General features: G+C 36.3%; 1 protein-coding gene and 1 pseudogene across 2 annotated transcripts in view; both read left to right on the forward strand.

Annotated features, from left to right (window-relative positions):
- The window catches only part of KLHL1 (kelch like family member 1), a 308,649-nt gene that overhangs the window by 180,553 nt on the left and 115,187 nt on the right, over window positions 1-12,909 (forward strand). The window lies entirely within an intron of this gene.
- On the forward strand, window positions 9,924-10,508 carry LOC138382654 (bcl-2-like protein 2 pseudogene; annotated as a pseudogene).

Here is a 12,909-nt window from a genome sequence, read left to right on the forward strand (position 1 = left end):
CCTGAGTTAATTTCCTTCTTTCTAAAAGAAAAAGAACAAATGTACCTCTATTATCCATAAATAATGTGGTATAAAATTTTAGCACAGATTTAAGAACAAATATATTTAATGAAAGTTTTGGGAATCAAAATCTTTAATATGAGTTCTGGCCGTAACTCTTTCAAGCTTAATAAATATGGCCAAAGCACTCAATTTCATGATTTTTAATTCCTTCATATCGAATATAATAATACCTTCTTACATTCCTCAAAAAATTATATTAAAATGAGATAAAATATATGAAAATATTTTTCACATGTTTAAATCATATATCATTGTTTAAAATTATTGTTCAATTTTTATTAATTATATTTAAGAAAGAAGGAGGATGATATATGATACAAAACAATGCATTCACATTTTATCAGATTTATTTAAATAAATTACTATATAATTCTAATTAGATATTATCTCGAGAATTGCAGTGTTTAAAAGAAACTTACTAACAAAAATCTTATTAACATAAACATACCAATGAAATTTGGCTAACTATGTGCTACCTTTCCATCCATGGTATTCATAGGGATATCCTTTATGAGTTCTAGCCAATTTGTTATATTTCCTGTGTTATCTTTTCCATATGGAGAGTTCTCATCACAATACACAGACAATAGTGCAATACTAGTCATTAGGGAAGAGAAAATTTGTTTTTAATAGCAACTCTAAACTATTTTAGAAATGTCCCAGGTATTTCAATCTTGTAAATATTATTCTATGTGACACTTTCTAAAATTTATTAGTATACCCGGACAACTAATAAGTGAAATTACATCATGGACCAAGAATACAGCAAATTGCTTTTAAATCTGCAGTGTCCAGATTGTCTTCCGAGGAAGTCTAAGTTTCTGTTCTTTCTTTAGCCCTTCTGTCTTTAAATTCTCTACCGTCTTGTACCTTTTGGTTCTCAGTTTTTATAGATAAATGCTTTTTATATCTATGCATATTTTTCTCATATTTCGATTTAAGAGATTTTAATGAAGGCACTATGTACAAAGGTTTGGCCAGTGAAACCAACAAGGCATATTAAAGTTGGTTAAGGAAACCAACAAGGTTTATTGAGGACTCAGAGACCTGGAACTAAGGGGATGATGGAGGGACCCTTATTATTATACCTTAGAGACCAGAGCTATGGCAGATCCTGCCCTATTTGAGCTGTAGTCATAAAGGGCAGCATCACAGCCACATTTTGTAGTAGAGAAGAAATATTCTTACCTTCCCTCCCACTCTCTGACCTTCTACTTATAATTACCATTAGCTAAACCCAGCCAAAAGTGAATCAGCAAGCAAGTCAGGCAATGCACTGCCAGAAAGTTCAGTCTCTAAAGGAATTGAGCAGGACAGAGAATAGTGCAACTGGATGAGGAGGAGGCAAATGAAAAATAAGCAGAACTAAGAAGAAGGATTAGAGCAGACATACCTGTCAGGAGGGTATTGTAATACCTCAAGTGCTGATGATCTTAGCTTGTTCCAGGGTTGCGGTAGTAACTATATTCTGTTTATATTTGGAACGTTGAACTACAAGTATTATCCGGTGGTGTCAATGTGATGAATGACCAAAAAGAAGAGGATTTAATAGGAATATTAGATTATGTTACTTAATGTATAAGGTGGAAGTTTGGAAAGATGAATGCATGAATAGGTGAATGAATACATATAGTTTTTCAAGAATATATTTTAATCAATAATGCATTTTTAATGTGTTACTTATTCATCACCATATATCAATGTAAACTGTGTGTCAGGTGCTTTGCTAGCTGTGGGGCATAGAAAGTATAATAGTCTACTAGGGGCAGATAGAGACAGAAATAAATAAATGTGTGCCATTAAGTGTTGTAGATGAATATGATGCTAATAAGTATGGAAAAAAATAGGGGGCACAAAGGGAGAAGCAAACCATATCCCCCAGCATCAAGGAAAAGCTTCATAAAGGAAGTAACATGTACTGGGTCTTAGAAAAGAAGTAGGTGTTTGTCAGGGACTCAGGAGAAGGAGGGCTTTTTAGGTAGAGGGAGCTAATTCAATGCAACAGGAAATACATGCCGTAGACTATTACAAGGTGTTTGGCATAACTGCAATATAGAAATCATGCAAACACAGTGAAAGATGACACTGGAAAAATTAGTAGACAGAAAACTGAGAGATTTATACAGTGTTTTGTCAGGTTTGGAATGTTCTTTGGGAGAACCACTGGAGGTATCACCTAGGGGAATAGCATAATCATTTGTGTTTTATTTGTGTTTTTGAAAAAGGTTGAACTGGGGCAACAACATGTGTGAAGATTTAATCAGAAGACAAGTTAGATAATTATATCAAATATAAGAGAGATTAGCATCTGAGCTAGGGTAGCAGTCCTGAGTGTGGGAAGGAAAAAGGATTAATATGAAATCGTAAGAAATAAAATGGATAAAATTTTATCTCGTGATGGAAATATCAAATTAGGTAAAAGGAAGGAATATATCGATATACCTACTAGCATTTTTCCTAGAATTAATATTTACTTTCTAGTTCAATTTATTGAATGAGAAAAAAGATTCAGAAGAAGTTTAGGGAAATATGAGCTAAGTATTTGTTATGCAAGATTACAGTGTAATAGCAAGAGAAGGGTGATCACAGATAAAGGTTTTTAACAGGTGAGCAAAATTTGAAATTCAGAAGTTGCTATTATCCACCCAAGTGAGCAGGGCTGAGACCCGAGCTATGTCAAAAACTGTAAAGAATCTGAAATTTTATTCTGTTTGCAAGCTAGCACTTACCCAGCCATGGTTTCATGGATGCTGGCAGAAAATATGAGACTCCTGGGTTAGAGCAAAAGACTATAGTGTTCATGGCAAAAGTAGTAGTCAGAATGTCAGCATTTACCCCATTTCCACAAATGCCAGTTACCACAGGGTGATGTGAAGAGGGCCAGGTAACACCTGGACATGTAATAAGTTGCATTACAGAAAAGGAACCCTGAGCTCAAGGAACCTGAATATTTTATAATGGGCAGTGAGCATGGCTGCTTTTTACCCTGAAGGAAGATGTTATATATATTTTTTTCCTTTTCTTTCTTTCTTTCTTTCTTTTTTTTTAACTGAACAGTAAACAAATCTGTCATTTGCTCCAGAGGGAAACATTATCTCTAGCTTCCAAAGTTGTTTGCTATTCAAACATTCTTGAAAGGATAGTCCAGAACAAAGGCAATGAAAGCCTCTCTTCACATACTGGGCAGAAACATGAGAGATCCATGGAGGATGACATGCCAGCAAGCAGTAATAGCAGAAAAAAAAAAAAAAAAAGTATTATCAGTACTAGTGGTACAATGCTTAGTCCAGCAGGGGTCTGGTGTCACTTTCTGACACAAAGTCTCTATACCTTTTCACACGTAGCCAGCTTGTTTTATGGTTCTTGACTAGTACTTAGTTCTAATAATGGACAATTCCTCCATTCTCAACATAAGTTTCAACTTTAGCATATTATTTGCTAATACTATCTATGCTATAATTATAAATGTTTTCATATTTATTATTTAATTTATACATATATACATACATATATAATTCTTATATATAAAACATATATTCCTATATATTTGCTAGTATAAATAACATTTTCTATATAGTATTCATAGCTAACAATTTGTTTCTTATAAAAAGTAGTTCCAATATTTCCAGTTGATGCCATTTCAAAATATAAGTACTTGCCAGAGGAAAGACAGAGTCTTACCATTAAGGATTTTCCCAAAATTCTCTTTCTGCCTCTGGTAGTTATGGCCTTTATGTATGGCAATGTTCCATGGTGAAAACTGATCAATTTAATGTGCAAAAAAGACTAGGATTCCATTATAATGTTGTGTTCTAGAAACCAGAGCAAAACTGTGAGTTACAGAGGCTCATAAATGCAAATAGCATTAATTGATAAGCAGCATTTACAATTCCACAGAAATTGACCAAATTATGAATAGAAATATTTATACAAACCTCTATATCTAATAACTATAATTTATCATGACAATCATAAATCTTAATTACTTAGCATTTCTCATGGACCTGGTAATTTAATGTTATCACAAGTTAGAAATCAAAGATCCTACATATTAAAAAATCAAAAACATTTCCAGAGCTAAATTTTGGCCCTAGGTCAGGATGGGTTTTTCTTTCACTGAGATAAGAAGCGATACCTTCATTTCACTTAGAATAAGCTTCATAAGGCTATATGAGAAGAGAGAATGGCAAGGAAAGGGGAAAGAGCATGGGAAGCAGTAATGTTAGTTGAGTGATTTTTCTGTTAGTAAGCCTTGTGCTTGGCAAAGTCTCCATACTCTACCATTTACTTTCACATCCTTTGAAGACATTACAATGTCTTCATTTTACAAAAGAAATACAGAAGCAAAAACAAAACCAAACTAAAATACCAATCAGTCATATTTAAGAAAAATAAGGTTGGTTGTTCTGTAGGTGACATCGTGTATGGCACGGTAAGAATATGTATGGTTCCCATGCTAAGAAACCTACTATATTATCATATGCACTGGAGAATATCACTTTAAACAATTATCCTCCAGCATGTATCTACACATTAAATTGATTACTGTAGCAGCTTGCCATGACTTCCAACTGCTATGCAAGTCCAGGAAGGTCATGTGTAAAGAACAGAAGAGTGGGTAGTTTAATAATTCCTGTTTTGAAAAAAGTCAATCAACTGAAAACTGGGTTGTCAGATGAAGATATAACGGGCAGTTTCTGAACACATCTTAATATACCACTGCTTAATTATAAGTACCAGAAAATAATAACCGTATGCTCTATTATACTATAAATTACTTTAAGTCAGGAACTGATAAATTATTTTTGCATTCTCCAAAGTTTCTGGCATAGGTTTTGACACATTCCAAATTCTATTAATGTCCTTAGTATCAATACTAATAAACTTACATTTTCCCTTATCCCTGAAGTTTTCTTAGTGAAGATGTTTGAGAAACTCATTCCATATTCAAACTTTAGAAACTCTACAAAGTGTATTCCCAGAGGAATTTGCTTTACTTAAGAGAATTATTTTAATCCCTTATTGACTTGCAATATGCATCTACCTTGATGTTTTCACAGGAACTTATTTCACTGATGATGATCAAAAGAGGTATGTTAGGCTTTGATCAGAGTCAATCTGAAGAAAGCTGGAAATCTGCAAATACGAAGTGATTAAAATTTTTCTCCAGCTTCTCATAGTGAAAGGAGGGAAGCAAAATACTGACTGATACCTTATAATTAGTGTGAGACAAATTAAAACGTTTTCATTTAAAGATAATTGAGCAAAACAAAACAAGACAAAAAGTTTAGTACTAGGTCCATGTTATTACTGAAATCAGGGTATCCAATTTTCCGACAGTAAACTGAATGCAGTCTCTTCAATTGCTGTCTTGCATATTTGTGTCAAAGTATTTCCGGGAGCTTCCGACCATCAGAATTAACTTCTCTGAAATAAAGTGTAAGAGAAGTTAAGGAAGACTTCTCAATCTTTCTTATGAAGCCAGGTGCTCTTTAATGGTTTAAGGCAGGTGGCAGTTATCTCATCTAGATATAGTGTGTAGACTAATTGCAGATTTATCCCTCTCAAGGTATGCTTAAGAACGACAGTTATACTTAGCATATTTCACTTATTAACTATGATCAATCTAAGTCTGTGTGTGTTTAGTCTTATCTGTTAACTCAGAGCAATTTCTTATAAGACAAACTAACAGAAATGCAAGATAACTCTGAGTATTGCAATAAACTTTATTCTTTCAGGAACATTTTACTCACCACAAGATGGTTTGAACCCAAGTTATGATTTAAGACCCCATTTAGCTAGTATAGTTCATCAATTTCAGATAATAGCTCATATTGAAATATCATTATTTCTACAAAATATTAGTAAAACTGTATGGCTAGAAATAATTAAATATGTTTTAGATTTTTTCTTGATGAGATTTACCTTTTTGGTCTTGGTAAGTAGAGATATATGAGCTCTGAAAGAAGGGAAATCCAGAAAGTTCATTAAGTTATACCTTGGGAGCTTATCCAGGACAGGAAAGGTCCATGATAGAGATTAGGCACATAGGAGCATGCTAAACACCTTTGGAAAGAAAAGGGGAGTTCAGAAAAAGGAAGCAGCAAGGAAAATATAAATATCTATTAGGTTAATTTTATTGTTGTATCGAAGATGTTAATCAAACACTTTGATAATAGCCCAATGCATGTTTAATATGTCAAAAGTTATTACTTCATGTCTTCAATTTCAGGTAAAGAAGTACCTTAAATCATCAACAAAAATAGAAGATAAGGTCAAAAATATCTTCAATTAATCTAGTATTACAAATAAAGCAGATGTCTCATCATATCTTATAGTGTACTCAAAAAGCACAAATGTACAACTTACATTCTTCTCATTTTGGATCTGTGTCTGACTCCTCCCTGAGTTGGCAAAGGTGGCTTACCGATTACCATGATCTGTGTTGGCCAATCAGAAATGATTTTGTGAAAGTGCTAAAGGAAGCAGAAACACAAATAATGGTTCCCCATGATGAATCTGCACATGTTTGAATATGTTCTTTTCCAATTATGCTCTTGCAAAATAGGATTAAAAATAGCAGAATTTTATAAAAAATATACTTCTCCAGGTTTTTCTCTTAAAATTTAAATAAATACAATTAGCATTTAAGAACAAGACAGCTAGTTATACAACCATAAAAAGGATAAAAATAGTATATATTCTTTTCTATTGGTGACTACTAAGTGTATACAATGCAATACTAAGTCATGGATTAAGGAAATTACAGAACAAGTATAAGATAAGGCCTAGCCTTGAGGAGATAATTTATAGTTAAAAGTAAGTTGTTTAGAAACAGGGTAAAACAAATTAACTCAAATAAGAGTCAATCAGATAGCTCAAAAGGAGAAAAAAATCACATTAAAGACACAATAGAAAAAAATGTTCATGTGAGGTGTAGTAAATAGAACAACCTTGCCAAGGTGGAAGGTTGATCTGGAGATACAGTTAGAAATGAGCCTAAACTAGGTGTTTTAAGTTACATTAGGGAATACTTTCAATTGTAGTATAAAGAATTAAAACCTGACAGCAAGTGAGTGATAAATGTGTATGTTTTTGGACACTATGTGGGGATAGTTTGAATTCTGTACATGATTGCTTGTACTACAGGCAAGAATTTCAACTATTAATCTTTTTCAAAAATTCAGAAAAATTTCAAGAATTTCAACCAGTGAAGTTGCTTTTAGAATGGAAGAGGAATAGTGGAATGAAAGGATCATGTACAGTGTTATGATAATCCACACTATTTGTTGACTCTTAGGATACTAGGTTGACTGAGGAGATAAGGAACTTTGCTAAATAGAATTATCAATAGATCAGAGATCACAGGAGGGAATACAAATTGTGCAAATATGTATTCATATACCATATTCTACAAAATAGTTTATAGCAGCTTAAATAGTAGTAGCTTAAAATAGAAGTGCAAGTAAAGGAGTACTCTAAATTATCAATAAAAATAGAAGACAAGTCAAGTACAGGAGTGTGATGAGGCACAATAATCACTATAGCTTTGTGAGCCACAGTGAAGCCATCTTGTGTACAGGCTCACTGCTGCTGTGTGATTCATAGGCCCATGACCTATGAGCTGAGAGAAAAATACATAAATAACAGAAAAAAAAATAAAGTGATTTACTTGTAAGTTATTTTTTAAAATCACCAGGTGTGTATCGTTACATTGTACTGTTCCTTGAAAAAATGTTCCTTAAAGAAATGTTCCTTGATTTAACGGTTGCTATTTGCTTCTGTAAGGTCGCTTGCTTATGAATTATTGTAATCAACATGTTCTGAGCTGTATGTGTATTGTTAGTATTGTTAGTGGTGAAGGTATATAACCCCTGCCCACTTTAAGATTGGGCCATTCTCTGTCTCTGGACTTTCCCAGAACAGGGGTGGTCACTGGCCAGCTAATAAAGACTCCTAATTTGGCTCAATTCGGTCTTTAGGTGGTCATTTCTCGCACCTTAGGCTATAACATTTGGAGGCCCCAGCGAGATCCACCCTTATACAGGGCCCTTGGTGACCACTGGTGCCTGGGATCTGGTGCGGGGTCGAGTGCCTACCCTAGAGGAGAGGTCCTGAGAGACATTCCTCAGCCCCAGGCAACAGCCAGACCACGCTCCAGCCACCAACACCTCAAAATTAACCAATTTCCTTGAAGGAGTCTTCTGGACTTACACTGGTGAGTGTTTGGTTTGTCTGTCTTTGGTGGACACATGTTTGGTTTGTTTGCCTTTGGTGGGCCCATTTTGGTGTTCCTTGGGAAAGCTGGATGCAGCTAAGATCCCAGGAACAAGCCTCAAGGACTGAGACTTCAATCGGGGTTTGGGTCATTGTTTTCAGACTTGGAACGCTGTTTTGGCCACGAGGCCATGTCAGCAACTATTTGGTATCCTGACAGATAGCTTGATTTTTCTGAAAACTTTAGGATTTTGTTTCATGTTGGTTTGAATGCTCGTGGTTGATTTCTTTTATGTTAATTGTTGTCTAGATACTAGTATATGTTGCTTTTAGAGTGCCGCCTCCGTCTGAGTAACGCAACCACAAATAGTGTTATTGTCCTGTCTCCCCTCCTGACTGTCACCTGGATGAGAGATGTGAGAGTGTTATAGCCCCACAGCTGATTAGCTACAGGGTTTGAGTGGGTCCTAACCTGCATTTCTGTGGCGACGTCCTACGGCATAACGGTGACTCACCCTCTGGAAAGAGCGGTGACCTGCCCGGGCTTTATACGAGAGCATCTTCAGCCAAGACACGCCTAAATCTCCGCAAGGGGAGCAGCCAGGCGGACACCTGAAAGTACACCCCACCCTATGTGAAAAATCTATCTCTGTGTCTTGTCACTGTAAAAAACTTTATAGCATGAAAGAGTGTACAGCAAATCGTGCTCAAAATCCCTGTGCCGGATAAGTTTAAATTGAAACCTGGTAAAGTATTGCTCTTATTGTAACAAAAAGTAACTGTGAAAAACAAAAGAATTTTACCAGTTGTCGCTCGTCGGCGCCTGTTTCACCTAGCAACAACTCTCATTTGTCTCCTTCTCCTCCTAGCCAGTAAATCTACTAATTTCTCCTTCTCTCTGTTGCCGTTCCAGTCTGTTACCTATGGGTTATAAAGATTTCATTGTAAAAACTGCCCTCTATCCAAGGGGGGAACCACCTCCCGCTCTGGCGCTGAGTCACTGGTATTCTTTTAGCCCAGCTCATTGCCCAGATTGCCAGTTATATTTATTAGCCACAGAACAGGGTCAAGGAGTGCCTTTGTTGGTTTCTCTACAGCAACTACTATCCACCAAGTACGGGCGAGTGTTCTTGAGGAGTGTTCTTGAGGAGTCTCTGACACCTGCTCTGGTACTGCTGTGAATTCTGTGGCTTCCTTTAGCCTTTCCTTGATTTTACTTTTTTCATGATAGGTTTAGTCTACTTGCTACCAGGCTTTTTGCCCCTGGTGTTTGGTATAGGACTTTATGGCATAGCTCCTAAGAGAATGGAACAGGTTCTGTTGATGCTGCTATGCTAGACTATAATAGGCTGGGTCCTCCTTTTTAAAACTCTTTCTTGGTTACCCTGTTTAGACTTTTGCCCTTGATAGTCCTTGTTTTTCAGAAACACGGGATCAGGTTCCTGGCCTCTGTAAGGCAGCCACTAGCTGACTGGCTGGGACCAAGGAGTCCTGAGATCTAAAGATTATTCCCTTTTTTCCCTCAAAATGGGTCAATCAGGGTCATGTAGAAATTGCACGCCACTTAATGTTTTTTGAAAAACTTCCAAAAACTTTCAGGGTGATCATTAATCACCCTGAATTATATCCATTCATTTATACAGATGGCGACCCCAGCCTCAGCCCCAGACACATGAGCTTTGGTGGCAGACTTTATAGGCTATAAGCTGAGACAGAAGGGTTATGTCTGTAAAACTGGCCCAGAGAAGGGCCCAGCAGCTGACCCGCTGCATCGAGCCATGCGGGCAGCTGGAGATGAGTTCGAGACCCACTTCCAGTGTACCTCCTCTGGTCTGGTGGCTCAGCTACATGTGACCCCCCAGCTCAGCCCAGCAGTGCTTCACCCAGGTCGCCAATGAGTTTTTCCAGGGGGGGGGCCCAATTGGGGCTGCCTTGTGGCCTTCTTCGTCTTTGGGGCTGCATTATGTGCTGACAGTGTCAACAGGGAGATAGAGCCACTAGTGGGACAAGTGCAGGAGTGGATGGTGGCCTACCCAGAGACACGGCTGACCGACTGGATCCACAGCAGTGGGGGCTGGGCAGAGTTCACAGCTCTCTATGGGGACATGGCCCTGGAGGAGGCACGGCATCAAAGAGAGAGAAACTGGGCATGAATAAAAACAATGCTGATGGGGGCCATAGCACTGAGGACCCTGTTAATTATAGGGGCCTTCTTCGCTAGCAAGTAAAACAGTTCCAGGGCCAGGTGGGGCTAGGTATGGCCCTTAAAATAGAGTAAATGTTTAGACAGGCGTAAAACAGGGATAGACAAAAAAGATGATATATAAAAAACATATACACAGAAAAGCTGTTAAGACAAACCCTGGCCCTGATGGGCAACTTCACAGATCCTGGTTATATACAACATGTCTTCCCCTCTTTAGGTGGTCATTTCTCACATCTTAGGCTATAACAAGGAGGAAGAATGGTAATATGAGAGGGAATAAGTTCAGATTTAAATAAGCGAGTTTTAATTGTCAATTGAACATTCAGGTTAATGCTTGCTGGTTGAGTCAAATCACCTCACAGTGATGTCCAAGTTCCAAATTATTTCTGTAATGGATTTTTGCTATTATGACTGGGAATAAATATGCTATCAGCTGGATCTGGGATAAATCATTTGGAAATAGATATTTGGTTGGTTCTTATGCAAAGATGTTTCTGAAAGACCATAAATATTTATGATGATGATGAATTTATGCATTGAATTTGAGATGTGATATTGAATATATTTCTGCATATATATTGTGTATTTTCAGACTTCAATACTGAATAAATTATTTTAAACAATTAATAGAGATACTAATGACAGTAAATGATCAATCACTTAAATAGTTCTTTTATGGGGCCTTTCCCTCTGTATTGGTACCCAACAAGAGGTATAGACATTTTTGCTGAATTCCTACAAGTTTATGACTTAGCAGGTGTATGAAGCCCTCAAGTGACTGCACATGTGGTAACTGAGTAAAGCCTGATATAACTGATAAAAGCAAATTTTGTTGAACATGACTTGAGCAATTAATTAAGTCCTTAAGAAAATAATAGGACCTTAAACTGGACTCTGAAATTGGGTCATATTTTAATAGAGTCCAAGAGGGAAGAGGAATCAATGATAGTGGGGAGGGGAGTGGAGATAGAGAGAGAGAGAATATGATGCTTGGATGAAGAAAATACCATGATCTATGCCAACAAGAAGAGAGGGATGAGAAGAGCTAAAATGTAAAATACAGAATAATACGCTTGCATATTGGGGAAAGTGAATGAATGGATAATATAGAGTCGTATTATGGAATTTTTGGCATATTTTTCTGAAGATGTTTAATTATGTCTTTCAAACTAAAGCAAACTAATACACACTCTTAAATATAGTCTAAACATCAATAAATCAAGGAAGATGTTCTGGGAGACAGGGATGATGGTAGACTTAAGTAGAACAGGTTAGTGGTGAGTGAAATTGATGGTCTAGGACTTATGATAGCACCCTGAACAAAGCAGGTGCTGACTAAATATTTGCTGAATGAATGATTAAAGGTCCAGAGCCCAAATAGGATGCAACGAAATTGTTCAGGATGAAGGCGATGTTCATATAGGGCACAAGATCACTTATTTCCATTTTAAAAATTCTGAGCTTTCAAACTAAGGAACAATAAACCCTTGTTAAATAAATAAAAAATAATCATAAATTATGGCAGCACAAAACCCATTTCACTTGTCGCCAATAAGAACTATCATTTGGGTTAATTTTTATGAGCTCTACTTGTTTGATTATGTCATTATTCTTGTCTATTTGTACTATCAGCTTAGCCAATTATGATTCATCTTAAGGCATCTGTATTCAGAATAAAATTAATGAACCTGCTTCTTATTGCATGTACAGTTTCTTCTTGTTTCCTCAAATGCTTGAGGAGGAATCATTCAGATGTATCTGATGTGAGCTTAAGTACGTCATTTGTGTTTCCTTTTGAAATTAGAGCACTGGAAGAGAATCTACAGTGATTTTCCATTTATTTTAAAATATAAATTATATCCTCAAATAATTTGACCAGAATAATGAGTATGTCAGTAGAATGGACTGGGAGATATTATATTTCAGTTTCTTAAAATTTCACGATTCAATTCTTTACCAAAATTATTTTCAACTGAAGCTAATGGGACTTTATATGTAATATGAGGAACTATCTAATCTTGGGTGATAAATTTCTTTCAGATTTCATATTGATAGTCTGACTATGGTTGAGCTGGTTCCTGTAGTAGAAGTTAAGACTGTTCCAATCACAGCAGATACTGAAATAGTCACTGATCAAGTGCTGTGAGTCTTGGTGAATGAACCAATTAGTATTGCCAAGTTTTCAACATAATTGTCCATTTTTCCTTCTCTGTATCTTTGAACATACACAAAATCTGAAAGGGGAAAATATATAAAAAACCTCTTTAGGCGTGAGCCAGTTGCTGCTTTCTCGTGTAAAGTTGTACAGCCTAACCCATGAGCTCACTATTTATTGTGTTGCCACAAAATTCTGTGATAACTGAACTCTCTTCTTTCACCAGCACCTTATATTGACTATTAAACAGGCTCAGGGTTTATTTAGC

This window comes from Eulemur rufifrons, chromosome 4 (assembly GCF_041146395.1).
Source record: "Eulemur rufifrons isolate Redbay chromosome 4, OSU_ERuf_1, whole genome shotgun sequence".
Classification (NCBI taxonomy): domain Eukaryota; kingdom Metazoa; phylum Chordata; class Mammalia; order Primates; family Lemuridae; genus Eulemur; species Eulemur rufifrons.